Source organism: Arachis ipaensis, chromosome B08 (genome assembly GCF_000816755.2).
Source record: "Arachis ipaensis cultivar K30076 chromosome B08, Araip1.1, whole genome shotgun sequence".
Classification (NCBI taxonomy): domain Eukaryota; kingdom Viridiplantae; phylum Streptophyta; class Magnoliopsida; order Fabales; family Fabaceae; genus Arachis; species Arachis ipaensis.
In genome coordinates this window covers 31,723,247-31,738,667 of record NC_029792.2, presented here as the reverse complement: position 1 = coordinate 31,738,667, position 15,421 = coordinate 31,723,247, and the positions used below count along the sequence as shown (strand labels likewise).

The following is a 15,421-nucleotide window of genomic DNA, read 5'->3' as shown; positions in this document are numbered from 1 at the left end:
ACACCAAACTTAAAAATTTTAAGATCAAGACACAAGGAAAACTCAAGAACACTTTGAAGACTCACAAGAACACAAGAACATGAAGAAAGAACACCAAACTTAAAATTTTTAGAAAACCAAACAAAAATTTTCGAAAACCAAAGGGAAATCAACAAGAAAACACCAAACTTAAAGTTTGGCACAAGATTTAATAGAAAAAATTATTATTTATGAAAAAGAAGGTTTTGAAAAGAATATAAAAGACTCTAACCCAATTACCAAGAACACAGATTAACGCTCTAGCCAAATGAGTTATGAAAATTTTCAAAAATTTTAAGAAAGATTATTTTTGAAAACACCAAACTTAAAGTTTGGCACAGAGACTAAAAACTAACTAAAACATACTCAAAACTATATGAAATTATCCCCAAAAAGCGTATAAAATATCCGCTCATCACCATCCCTTCCCAGATCCTACTCGGAATACCACAAACAAGGTTTAGACTTTTCAGATCTCAAGAATGGCCGCCAATAATTCTAGTCTATACCACGAAGACTCTGATCGTGGATCAGGAGGCTAAGAGATACGCATTCAAGCTTGTTTGCATGTAGAACGGAAGTGTTTGTCAGGCACGCGTTCATAAGTGAGAATGATGATGAGCGTCACATAATCATCACATTCATCATGTTCTTTTGTGCAAATGAATATTTTAGAGAAGAAATAGGCTTGAGTTGAATAGAAAAATAATAGTACTTCGCATTAATTCATGAGGAACAGCAGAGCTCCACACCTTAATCTATTGTGTGTAGAAACTCTACCGTTGAAAATACATAAGTGAAAACAGGGTAGACATGGCCGAGTGGTCAGCCTCCCATGGAGGTCTCAGAACGTAAAAGTTACATAATGTGTTCCCGAGATGTGAAATAAATCACTAAAAGTAGTTTTTATACTAAACTAGTAACTAGGGTTTACAGAAATGAGTAAATGATGCAGAAATCCACTTCCAGGCCCACTTGGTGTGTGCTTGGGCTGAGCATTGAAGCTTTCACGTGTAGAGATCTTCCTTGGAGTTAAACGCCAGTTTGTAACCTGTTTCTGGCATTTAACTCTGCTTTGCAACCTGTTTCTGGCATTTAACTCCAGAATAGGGCAGAAAGCTGGCGTTGAATGCCAGTTTGTGTCATCTAAACTCAGGTAAAGTATGGACTATTATATATTTCTAGAAATCACTGGATGTCTACTTTCCAACGCAATTAAAAGCGCACCATTTGGACTTTTGTAGCTCCAGAAAATCTACTTTGAGTGCAGGGAGGTCAGAATCTAACAGCATCTGCAGTCCTTCTTCAGCCTCTGAATCTGATTTTTGCTCAAGTCCCTCAATTTCAGCCAGAAAATACCTGAAATAATAGAAAAATACACAAACTTATAGTAAAGTCCAGAAATGTGATTTTTATTTAAAAAATAATAAAAATATACTAAAAACTAATCAAATCATACTAAAACCTATGTAAAAATAATGCCAAAAAGCGTATAAATTATCCGCTCATCACAACACTAAACTTAAATTGTTGCTTGTCCCCAAGCAACTGAAAATCAAATAGGATAAAAAGAAGAGAATATACTCTAAATCCTAAAGTATCAATGAAACTTAGCTCCAATTAGATGAGCGGGACTAGTAGCTTTTTGCCTCTGAATAGTTTTGGCATCTCACTTAATCCATTGAAGTTCAGAATGATTGACATCTATAGGAACTTAGAATTTAGATAGTGTTATTGATTCTCCTAGTTCAGTATGTTGATTCTTGAACACAGCTACTTTATGAGTCTTGGCTGTGGCCCTAAGCACTTTGTTTTCCAGTATTACCACCGGATACATAAATGCCACAGACACATAACTGGGTGAACCTTTTCAGATTGTGACTCAGCTTTGCTAAAGTCCCCAATTAGAGGTGTCCAAGGTTCTTAAGCACACTCTTTTTTTTGCTTTAGACCTCGACTTTAACCGCTCAGTCTCAAGTTTTCACTTGACACCTTCACGCCACAAGCACATGGTTAGGGACAGATTGGTTTAGCCACTTAGGCCAGGATTTTATTCCTTTAGGCCCTCCTATCCACTGATGCTCAAAGCCTTGGATCCTTTTATTACCCTTGCCTTTTGGTTTTAAGGGCTATTGGCTTTTTCTGCTTGCTTTTTCTTTTTCTTTCTCTTCTCTTTTTTTTCGCTATTTTTCTTTTTTTTCGCAAGCTTTTGTATTCACTGCTTTTTTTTGCTTCAAGAATCAATTTTATGATTTTTCAGATTATCAAATAACATTTCTCCTTTTTCATCATTCTTCAAGAGCCAACAATTTTAACATTCATAAACAATAAATTCAAAAGATATATGCACTGTTCAAGCATTCATTCAGAAAACAAAAAGTATTGTCACCACATCAAGATAATTAAACTAATTTTAAGGATGTATTCGAAATTCATGTACTTCTTGTTCTTTTGTGATTAAAAAATTTTTCATTTAAGAGAGGTGATGGATTCATAGGACATTCATAGCTTTAAGACATAGGCACTTAAATACTAATGATCATGTAATAAAGACACAAACATAAATAAAGCATAAGGCTCAAAACCGAAAAATAGGAAAATAAGAACAAGGAGATTAAGGAACGGATCCACCTTAGTGAGGGTGACGTCTTCCTCTTCTTGAAGAACATATGGTGCTCTTGAGCTCCTCTATGTCTCTTCCTTGTCTTTGTTGCTCCTCCCTCATAGCTCTTTAATCTTCTCTAATCTCATGGAGAATGATGGAGTGCTCTTGGTTTTCCATCCTTAGTTGTCCCATGTTGAAACTTAATTCTCCTAGGGAGGTGTTGATTTGCTCCCAATAGTTTTGTGGAGGGAAGTGCATCCCTTGAGGCATCTCAGGAATTTCATGGTGAGGAATTTCCTCATGCTCTTGTTGAGGTCCATGATCTCTTGTTTGCTCCATCCTTTTCTTAGTGATGGGCTTGTCCTCATCAATGAAGATATCTCCCTCTATGTCAATTCCAGCCGAATTGCAGAGGTGGCAAATGAGGTGAGGAAAGGCCAACCTTGCCAAAGTGGATGACTTGTCAGCCACCTTGTAGAGTTCTTGAGGTATAATCTCATGAACTTCCACTTCCTCCCCAATCATGATACTATGGATCATGATGGCCCGGTCTATAGTAACTTCAGACCAGTTGCTAGTAGGAATAATTGAGCGTTGGATGAATTCCAACCATCCTCTAGCTACAGGCTTAAGGTCCGGTCTTCTCAATTGAACCGGCTTGCCTCTTGAGTCAACTTTCCATTGAGCTCCTTCCACACATATGTCCATGAGAACTTGGTCCAACCTTTGATCAAAGTTGACCCTTCTAGTGTAGAGGCATGCGTTTTCTTGCATCATTGGCAAGTTGAACGCCAACCTTACATTTTCCGGACTGAAATCTAAGTATTTACCCCGAACCATGGTAAGCCAATTCTTTGGATTCGGGTTCCTACTTTGATCATGGTTCCTAGTGATCCATGCGTTTGCATAGAACTCTTGAACCATTAAGATTCCGACTTATTGAATAGGATTAGAGAGAACTTCCCATCCTCTTCTTCTAATCTCTTGTCGGATCTCCGGATATTCGCTCTTTTTGAGCTTAAAAGGGACCTCAGGGATCACCTTTTTCTTGGCCACAACTTCATAGAAGTGGTCTTGATGGACTTTTGAGATGAATCTCTCCATCTCCCATGACTCAAAGGTGGAAGCAATTGCCTTTCCTTTCCTCTTCCTCGAGGTTTTTCTGGCCTTAGGTGCCATTGATGGTTATGGAAAAACAAAAAGCAATGCTTTTACCACACAAAACTTAAAAGGTTTGCTCGTCCTCGAGAAAAGAAGAAAGAAAGTAGTAGAAGAAGAAGAAAATAGAGGAGATGGAGGGAGAAGGTGTATTCGGCCAAAGGGGAGAAGTGGTGGTTGTAATGTATGAAAATGGAGTAGTGTTGAGGGGTTTATATAGGGGTGGGGGAAGGGTAGGTTTCGGCCATTAGGGTTGGGTTTGGGAGGGAAAAGAATTTGAATTTTGGAGGTAGGTGGGGTTTATGGGGAAGAGTGGATGGATGTGAGTGGTTAAGGGTATATAGGGAAGAGGTATGGAGGTGATTGGTGAAGGGTATTTGGGGAAGAGAGTTATGAAAACATGTGAAGAGGAGAGAAGAAGAGGTGGGATAGGTGGGGATCCTGTGGGGTCCACAGATCTAGTGGGGTCAAGGACTTAGCATCCCTGCTCCAATTAGGCGTGCAAAACGCCCTTAGAGTGCATGTCTGGTGTTAAACACCAGCTTGCTGCTTGTTTCTGGCGTTTAACGCCACTTCTATGCTCTGTTCTGGCGTTAAACGCCAGTCTGGTGCTTGTTTTTAGCGTTTAACGCCAGCTTGATGCTTCTTTTTGGCGTTAAACGCCAGTTTGATGCTTCTTACTGTCGTTTAAATGCCAGTAAGTTCTTCCTCCAGGGTGAGCTATTTTTAATGTTGTTTTTCATTCTGTTTTTGATTATTCAGTAGTTTTTGTGACTTCACATGATCATCAACCTAAAGAAAACATAAAATAGAAATGAAAAATAATTAAATATAGTTAAATAACATTGGGTTGCCTCCCAATAAGTGCTTCTTTAACGTCAATAGCTTGACAGTGAGCTTTCATAGAGCCTCACAAATATTCAGAGCATTGTTGGGACCTCCCAACACCAAACTTAGAGTTTGGTTGTGGCCTCCCAACACCAAACTTAGAGTTTGACTGTGGGGGCTTTGGTTGACTCTGCAGTGAGAGAAGCTTTTCATGCTTCCTCTCTATGGTTACTGAAGGAGAACCTTGAGTTTTAAATATAAGGTAGTCCTCATTCAGTTGAAGGACCAACTCTCCTCTGTCCACATCAATCACAGCTCTTGCTGTGGCTAGGAAGGGTCTTCCAAGGATGATGGATTCATCCTCATCCTTCCCAGTGTCTAGGATTATGAAATCAGCAGGGATGTAAAGGCCTTCAACCTTTACTAGCATGTCCTCTACTAGTCCATAAGCCTATTTTCTTGAGTTGTCTGCCATCTCTAATGAGATTCTGGCAACTTGCACCTCAAAGATCCCAAGTTTCTCTATTACAGAGATTGGCATAAGGTTAATGCCTGACCCCAGGTCACACAAAGCCTTCTCAAAGGTTATGGTGCCTATGGTACATGGTATTAAGAATTTACCAGGATTCTATTTCTTTTGAGGTAATTTCTGCCTATCCAATGCATTCAGTTCATTGGTGAGCAAGGGAGGTTCATCTTCCCAAGTCTCATTACCAAATAATTTGGCATTCAGCTTCATGATTACACCAAGGTACTTAGCAACTTGCTCTTCAGTAATGTCTTCATTCTCTTCAGAGGAAGAATACTCATCAGAGCTCATGAAGGGCAGAAGCAGGTTGAATGGAATCTCTATGGTCTCTAGTTGAGCCTCAGATTCCTTTGGTTCCTCAAAGGGAAACTCCTTATTGGTCAGTGAATGTCCCAGGAGGTCTTCCTCACTAGGATTCACGTCCTTCTCCTCCTCTCTAGGTTCGACCACACCAAGTAAGGTTATGGCCTTGCACTCTCTTTTTGGATTCTCTTCTGTATTGCTTGGGAGAGTACTAGGAGGAGTTTCAGTAACTCTTTTACTCAGCTGGCCCACTTGTGCCTCCAAATTTCTAATAGAGGACCTTGTTTCATTCATGAAACTTAGAGTGGCCTTAGATAGATCAGAGACTATATTTTCTAAGCTAGATGAATTCTGCTCAGAATTCTCTGTCTGTTGCTGAGAGGATGATGGAAAAGGCTTGCTATTGCTAAACCTGTTTCTTCCACCATTATTAAAACCTTATTGAGAAACGGGAAAAGCATAAGCCTGTAGACCTCGGGATCAACCCCATTGGTCTTAACAGTATCACAGATTTGCAAGAATTCAGTTAAGAACTGAAAAGGATCTTCTGATGGAAGTCCATGAAACTTGTAATTCTGTTGCATCAGAGAAACTAATTGAGACTTTAGCTCAAAATTGTTTGCTCTAATGGCAGGGATTGAGATGCTTCTTCCATGTAAGTTGGAATTCGGTGCTGTAAAGTCACCAAGCATCTTCCTTGCATCTCCACCATTATTATTATTTTCGGCCATGTCTACTTCTTTTTCGAAAATTTCTGTCAGATTTTCTCTAGAGAGTTGTGACGTTAGGATTTTTCTAGTAAAGAATTTTATAAAAATAATTGCGTTGTAGATATAGTTTCTAAACCAACAGAAATCCCTTCGTACAAACGTTTTGGTTGTCACAAGTAACAAACCCCTTAAAAATTGATAACCGAAGTATTTAAACCTCGGGTCATCTTCTCAAGGAACTGCAGGGAACTATGTTCTTATTATTGGTTATGAAGATTGTAAATTGGGGTTTTGAAGATGAGGAACAAGTAATTTAAATGGCAGGTAAAACAAATAAATAACTGTAAAATAAACTTTTGGCAAGGTATGAGAAATTGGAAGTCCTATCCTAGTTATCCTTATCAATGATGATGAAAATTGAATCTTAATTCCACTTAGTTAACCTTTACTTAAAGCAAAGGAAGGTCAAGCGACTAATTAGTTTGATCTTCAGATCCTAGTTACTTCCTAAGAAAAGATTGGGATTATTGAAATTCAATTCAATTAGCAAAGGTAACAATTATCAATCATGTTGAGTTTGATAACTCCTGAGTTACTGATTTCTTAACCAAGACCAAAAGGGGAAAAATAAATCTACTTGAATAAAAATATCTTCAGATTGGAAGCAACAGTAACATAAATAAAAGAAAGCAATCATAAACTGAAATACCTCAAATAACATTAATTCAAAGAATAATCTGTAACATAGAAGAATTCATAAATTAAATTGAGAAAATAAGTAATTAAAAAGGAATATTGAACCTGATAAAAAGAGATAATCCTGAAAGCAAAAGAAATCCTAATTCTAAATCCTAAAAGAGAGAGGAGAGAACATCTCCCTCAAAACTACATCTAAATCATGAATAGTGAATAATTGGAGACTCCCCTCTGAATGGATGCATTCCCCCACTTCATAACCTCTGATCTATGCCTTCTGGACTTGCATTTTCCCAAAAAGGGCTTCAGAAATCGCTGGGAGCATTTTCTGTAATTTCTGGTGCGTGGCCTCTATCACGCGTCCGCGTGGGTCACGCGGTTGCGTCATCTGGAGTTTTCTTTGTCACGCGGTCGCGTTAATCATGCGTCTGCATCATCTGTGTTCTGCTTAAGGCGCGCGATCGCGTCAATCACGCGGTCGCGTCACTGCCATTTCGCACTGGCATGCGGCCGCGTCGTCCATGCGATCACGTCGCTACCAGTTTCTCCAAAAACTCTGTTTTATGCTTTCCTTCTATTTTTGTATGTTTTCTTTCTATCCTTTAAGTCATTCTTGCCTTAGAAGATCTGAAATTACTCAACACACGAATCACGGCATCGAATGGTAATAAAAGGGGTAATTAAAATAATTATTTTTAAAGCATAAGAAACATGTTTTTCACATACATCACATAATAAGGAAGGAAAAGTAGAACCATGCAATTTATATGAATAAGTGAGTGAAGGATTGAATAAATCACTTAAATTAGGCACAAAATATATCATAAAATATGGGTTTATCAAGTTGTGCTTTAGCTTCCCTTAGCTTCCTCTTCAGAGTCCTTTCAGGTTCAGGATCAGCTTCAACAAGATTGTTCTTATCCTTGTTCCTTCTCATATGAAAAAGAAGAGAACAGAAAAGAAAATATGGAATCCTCTATGTCACAGTATAGAGATTCCTTATATGAGTATAAGAAAAGAAGGATGGAAGAAAGAAAAGATAAGAATTCGAACACAGAGGAGAAGAGTTGGTTCGAATTTTTGAGTAGAAGAGAGGTGTTAGTAAATAAATAAATAAATAGAAGGAGATGAGAGAGGGAAGAATTCGAAAAGTAAATAAAATAAAATAAAAATATTTTTGTTTTTAATTTAAAATTTGAAGTTAAAAGAGAAACAAAATAAAATTAAAATTTAAAACAATTAGTTAATTAAAAAGAATTTTGAAAAAGGGGTTAGTAGTTTTCGAAAATTAGAGAGGAAAAAGTAGTTAGGTGGTTTTGAGAAAGATAAGAATCAAAATAAAAAGTTAAGTAGTTAATTGAAAAAGATTTGAAAATCAATTTTGAAAAGATAAGAGGTTAGAAAAGATTTCGAAATTGATTTTGAAAAAGATGTGATTGACATTGAAAAAGATATGAATGAAAATAATTTTGAAAAAGATTTGAATTTAAAAAGATTTGATTTTGAAAATTGAAGTTGATTACTTGACTAACAAGAAACAAAAAGATATGATTTTAAAATTTAAAGATTGAACCTTTCTTACTAGGCAAGTAACAAACTAAACTTTTTTTTGAATCAATCACATTAATTATTAGCATTAATTTCGAAAATATGAAATAGAAATAAGAAAAAGATTTTGAAAATAAATTTTGAAATTTTCGAAATTATGAAAAAAAATGAAAAAGATTTTATTTTTGAAAAAGATTTGAAAAAGATAAAATTTTTAAGTTGAAAATTTGATTTGACTTATAAAAAACAATTAAATTTAAAAACATTTTGACTAAATCAAACCAAATTTTCAAAAATTTATGAGAGAATAAGGGAAAGATATTTTTTATTTTTAAATTTTTAATGAAGAAAGAGAAAAACAACAAAAAGACTCCAAACATGAAAATTATGAATCAAAACACACAATGCATGCAAGAACACTTTGAATGTCAAGATGAACACCAAGAACACTTTGAATGTCAAGATGAACGCCAAGAACTTATTTTTGAAAATTTTTAAGAAAAGAAAAACATGCAAGACACCAAACTTAGAAATTTTCAAACTTTAGATACTAACAAATTGAAAATGCATATGAAAAACAAGAAAAGACACCAAACAAGAAAAATTTAAAGATCAAACAAAGAAATTCATCAAGAACAACTTGAAGATCATGAAGAACATCATGCATGAGTTTTCGAAAATTTTAAGAAAATTTAAAAATATGCAATTGACACCAAACTTAAAATTGACACAAGACTCAAACAAGAAACATCAAATTTTTTGTTTTTATGGTTTTATTAAATTTTTTTTTTGGATTTTTTTCGAAAATTAATTGGAAAAGAAAAATAAGGATTTCAAAATTTTTAATGAGAATTCCAGAAATCATGCAATATTAGTCTAAAGCTCCGGTCTAGGAATTAGACATGGCTTACTAGCCAGCCAAGCTTTCAGTGAAAGCTCCGGTCCAAAACACTAGACATGGCCAATGGCCAGCCAAGCTTTAGCAAAATATTACATACAAAAGCTAAATTGCTGAGAAAGACAAAGAAGCTCTTCTCTAATGATAGTTGAAACCTCGGTCCAAAGGATTAGACATGGCTTTACGGCCAGCCAGACTTCAACAGATCATCATGAAAGTCTAGAATTCATTCTTAAAAATTCTGAAGAACATAGAATAATTAAATTTTTTTTTTGAAAATTTTTTGAAAATAAAAATAATAAAAACAAAGAGCTTAAAATTAAAATAAAATTACCTAATCTGAGCAACAAGATGAACCGTCAGTTGTCCAAACTCGAACAATCCCCGACAACGGCGCCAAAAACTTGGTGCACGAAATCGTGATCATTCATTCCTTGGTAACGGCGCCAAAAACTTAATACGCACGTTCATAATTTTAGTTCTTTGTCACAACTTCGCACAACTAACCAGCAAGTGCACTAGGTCGTCCAAGTAATAAACCTTACGTGAGTAAGGGTCGATCCCACGGAGATTATCGGCTTGAAGCAAGCTATGGTCACCTTGTAAATCTCAGTCAGGAGGATTCAAATGGTTATGGAGATTTAATAATTAAAATATAATTAAAATATAAAATAGGATAGAAATACTTATGTAATTCATTGGTAAGAATTTCAGATAAGCGTATGGAGATTCTTTTGTTCCTTCTTCATACTCCTTTCCATGGCAAGCTGTATGATGGGCATCACCGTTGTCAATGGCTACATCCCGTCCTCTCAGTGAAAATGGTCCAAATGTGCTGTCACCGTGACGATTGGATTTTTGATGGTAAGCTATTTTGAGTCCTAAAAAGCATGTTTTCACATTCAAGCACAATTAAAGGAGAATATACAAAACCATGCTATTTCATTGAATAAATGTGGGTAAAAGGTGATAAAATCTCCTAAATTCAATACAAGATAAACCGTCAAATTGGGGTTTGTCACACCGCACGACTAATCATCTGTCGGTTCTCGATCATGCTGGAATAGGATTCAGTAATCCTTTTGCGTCTGTCACTACACCCAGCACTCGCGAGTTTGAAGCTCGTCACAGCCATCCCTTCCCAGATCCTACTCGGAATACCACAGACAAGGTTTAGACTTTCTGGATCTCAAGAATGGCTGCCAATAAGTCTAGCCTATACCACGAAGACTCTGATCGTAGATCAGGAGGCTAAGAGATACGCATTCAAGCTTGTTTGCATGTAGAACGGAAGTGTTTGTCAGGCACACGTTCATAAGTGAGAATGATGATGAGCGTCACATAATCATCACATTCATCATGTTCTTGTGTGTGAATGAATATTTTAGAGAAGAAATAGGCTTGAGTTGAATAGAAAAATAATAGTACTTCGCATTAATTCATGAGGAACAGCAGAGCTCCACACCTTAATCTATGTTGTGTAGAAACTCTACCGTTGAAAATACATAAGTGAAAACAGGGTAGACATGGCCGAGTGGCCAGCCTCCCATGGAGGTCTCAGAACGTAAAAGTTACATAATGTGTTCCCGAGATGTGAAATAAATCACTAAAAGTAGTTTTTATACTAAACTAGTAACTAGGGTTTACAGAAATGAGTAAATGATGCAGAAATCCACTTCCGGGTCCACTTGGTGTGTGCTTGGGCTGAGCATTGAAGCTTTTACATGTAGAGGTCTTTCTTGGAGTTAAACTCCAGTTTGTAACCTATTTCTGGCGTTTAACTCTGCTTTGCAACCTGTTTCTGGCGTTTAACTCCAAAATAGGGCAGAAAGCTGGCGTTGAACGCCAGTTTGCATCGTCTAAACTCGGGAAAAGTATGGACTATTATATATTTCTGGAAAGCCCTAGATGTCTACTTTCCAACTCAATTGAGAGCGCACCATTTGGACTCCTGTAGCTCCAGAAAATCCACTTTGAGTGCAGGGAGGTCAGAATCCAACAGCATCTGCAGTCCTTCTTCAGCCTCTGAATCTGATTTTTGCTCACGTCCCTCAATTTCAGCCGGAAAATACCTGAAATCACAGAAAAATACACAAACTCATAGTAAAGTCTGGAAATGTGATTTTTATTTAAAAATTAATAAAAATATACTAAAAACTAATCAAATCATACTAAAAACTATGTAAAAACAATGCCAAAAAGCGTATAAATTATCCGCTCATCAGTAACACTATGGCTTGATTCTGAAATATATTTTTAATTCTTTGACAGCTTTCTGAGCACTTGAAGAAATACCTTGGTACCAGGCATGAACTAGTTAGTAGTATTCTCCTTTAATTTTCAGCTTGAGTATTGGCGGCAAGCGATAATCTTATTAGTCAAGTATGATTTGATTCTTGGTTTTATAATTCTCTATACTGATTTAGATTTGACTTTTTCTCATTGCAAAGGAAACTAGCAGACAAGGTAGCAGCAGCTGGATTCCAGCTGGATTCTTGGTTGTAGTTCCTGATCTTCTGTATGGTGAATACTTTAGTTATGATCCTCAATTTGATAGAGAAGGATGGTTGAAGAAACATGGAGAGGTTAGTTGTAACTTTTGCCATTAGAACATGTTTATTATGTAAAGTAAAATCCAAAAGTTGAATTTTTTGACCATGTTTTTGACATGTTTGTACTTTTAGGCTAAGGGATGTGAAGACACCAAACCTATTATTTGCTTTTTATTGGTTTGCTGCTGCTTCTTGTTTTCTTGATGAACTTCTTCTCCAATGTTTTCAGAGGAGAAGCTTCCATCTTCATTACCTGACATATTATTTGACATTTTTGGATACAATACCTTTTCATTAGAAATTAGCATAAGATTTTTATTAGTCTATTTGACCTTTCATTTTTGTTTTAGTCTGTTAGGGACAATAACCTTGTAAATTTTGCTTACTTTTCTGTAGCAATTCTACAGCAACTCATTCAAGATGAGCCAGGATGCTTGTTGGGGATGTGCCATGGCAAAAAGCATCTTTTTATCTTTTTATTTGTTTATTTTTATTATATATATTCTATGACCAATGACAAATTTGCATCTTATTCTCTTATTAAAGTTCTGCAATAGCAATGAGTCTAGTTAGATTGTTAATGCTAAACCTGGGATATCTCATGTTTGGTGACGAAGTTTTGCCTCAGATAACATTGAACTTGCCTACTAATGCCTTTGCTTCCAAAATTTCCCTATGGATAATAGTAAGAGTTTCATTCTTCTTCTTCTTCTTTTTTAAGAGGGTTTTTAGTTTTCTTTCTAAACTTCTAATGAATTTCTACTTTATATTTTCATTTCTCTTTCAGGTACTTAGCCCCTTCACCAAATATCCTTATTTTTAGCCACATGCTAATACTTATCTATGAAAGTAGAGCAAGACTTGTTCATGTTCATGGAACTTTTTTAGTCTAAATTTTCCTTAATTTTAAACAAATGTGCTTTGACCATGAACCCGCTTGCAAGGAGTCTGGAGGAGTTGCTGCCCCATAGAATTTCAAGTACCACTTGGTGTTTCATGCTGCTCAGAACAATATTGGTTATGGTTATACTTTTAGCTGCTTTTCTAATTCCTTATTTTGGTAAGTCCTAGGCTTTGTCTGTGTAAGGACGAAGTATAATAAGTTAATAAACTTCTATTGTATAGCTAATGTACTTCCACTAAATCTTGAGCAGTGTTACATCATCAGGAAAAATTCAATTTTTTATACAAAACAATATTTCTTAGTGGATGAAAGAAAATAGTTATACTCGCTTACTCACTTTATTGTAATTCAGGACTTGTGATGGCTTTAATTGGTTCTTTCCTCAGTACATTTGTGGTAAGCCAAGCATGCAATTAAGTCCAACATTCATCCTATTCAACATCTCATGATTTTTAAGTAGCATGCACATTCCTCCATGTAATTCCAGAATACATGTTCTGTAACTTTATAGGATTGGGTTGAGGGGATAATTAGTATTTATTTATGTTTAGCTACAGCTAAATTACATTTAGAAATTCGGAAAGAAAATGAAGAGTTTTCGTAAAGAATAAATCCTTATTTAGTTTAGCAAAGTTTTTAAATATTTTAGTGAGTGGAATGTGCTTTGTTAAACTTCTAGTGTGTTTATGTAACTTGGCTAATCTCTATCTATCTAATTACATCTAAATAGGAAGCTAGAAAATAGTGACATTCTAATAAAATTTTGTTAATAACTAATAAGTAATGATATTTTAAGGCAGAGTTGTAAGCATGCATTTATTTGAAGTTTTCTTAATCAGTACTATGTGGTCATGTTTGCAATTAATGTAGACGGGCTAAAAGGGCAGTTGTTGCTATGTTTGCAAGATCAAAAGAAAGTGTGAAGATAGAAGATATTAACATGACTGAGGAGGAAAGAACTGAGAAAGAACAGAAGGAGCTTATGCCTTTACTCACGGGCGGAAAATTGAAGTCTTGTCAGCATAAAGGTGTAAAGTGGTTGATTTCACTGCAAAATAATATGTATTAAGAGTTACATATTAAGACTTCCAATACTTTATTTGTATAAGAGTTATTATTTTTTATTTCCAATTCTAAAATATTATATATTATGTTTAATATTTTTTTGTGAGTTATGTAATATTTTGTTGATGAGTTATGATTTCTTATTATTGTGAAATTTTAAACAAAAAATTATATGTTTAACACGATAAAAACTATTTTTTTAAACGATAAAAAAATTACTTTTATCCAGTAAAAAAAGGCAATTTGTAACTATCATTTTAAATAACATGAAATGCCATTTTAACTTCGTAAAAACGGCGGTTTCAAAGGCCATTTTAACCAATAAAAATGACACTGTCAGGGTAAAAACGGCGGTTCAAAAATGCCATTTTAACCAACGAAAAGTCACTTTATCAGGGTAAAAACGGCAGTTCAAAAACGTCGTTTTAACCAACCAAAATGCCACTCTGTCAGGGTAATAATGGCGGTTCAAACCGCCATTTTAACTTATCCAAAAACTGCCGTTTTAATCCAGAAAAAAATAGCGGCAAATTATGGCGGTTTTTCTTGAGCGCCGTTCAAGGTAATAATGGCGGTTCAAACCGCCGTAATAACCTTAAAAAATCGCCGTAATTACCAAGTTTTTTTTGTAGTGAAACAATATCATTACAATACTAGTTCATGTTTTTATACACATACCTGTGGAATTTTCGGGCCACATGAATGACGCAGCAAACCAAATGATGAAGTACCCGTTTTACGTATATATATTCCCGTATTTGAATTCCAATCTAATTCAGATGATCTTCGTAGGGAGACATTTGGTTTGAAGAGCTCCTTGAGAGTAACATTGTTTGTGTACTTATCAGAATTGTTGCTAGGAAAAATTTATGTAGGGTGGGTTGTACATTTGTTCTATGACATTTTTGGAATTGAATGAATTTGCTCATTATTTTATCTATGTCGACTTTGTTATCGGTCGTTGAATTATTGATATTTGTCATATTATTAATAGCTAAAATTTTTATGTACGGAATGTCCGATCTAATTCTATTCACACCGTACAATGGATAAGCCATTTGTATCTGTTTTTCGAAGATTTTCGTCAGAGAGGTTATGACTGTTGTCATTTTATCAACTGCATTCGTAAAAATAATTTCACGCTAGTGGTGTTACTGGTTGTAGTTGGGTGGTAAATGAGTTTCAACGTGTTGAGACTGGTTATTGTTGAGGGATGAGTTCACCTCCTTTTGTTTCTTGTTTCCCGTATTAAACTTTCATGAAAATTGTATTTTAAATGATGAACATAACACATAAATTACGAACATATATTTAATGCATCAACAGATACTAAATAATTAATAAACATTACTATCGTACTCCAAAGAGTACATAAAGTTAAGTGAAAATTAATTCATACAAAAAATTTATCATAAAGAAGGTAATTTATTTTTTTTAATTAAAAATAAATACAGTTTATATCTTTTAGGCATTTCAATATTGAAAATAATAAAATTGAGAGCAGAAATATATAAATAGTTTTTATTCTAAGATATTCATAGTCACAAACATGGAACATATTTGAGTAGTGTAACTTTTTGAAGTTGAAAAAAATGATTACATCATTC

General features: G+C 35.2%; 1 long non-coding RNA gene across 1 annotated transcript; it reads left to right on the top strand.

Moving 5' to 3' along the window:
- Positions 11,608-13,873, top strand: LOC110265457. Its single transcript, XR_002351600.1, has 5 exons — positions 11,608-11,878; positions 11,978-12,530; positions 12,633-12,905; positions 13,102-13,145; positions 13,620-13,873. It is a non-coding gene; the product is annotated as an uncharacterized LOC110265457 (long non-coding RNA).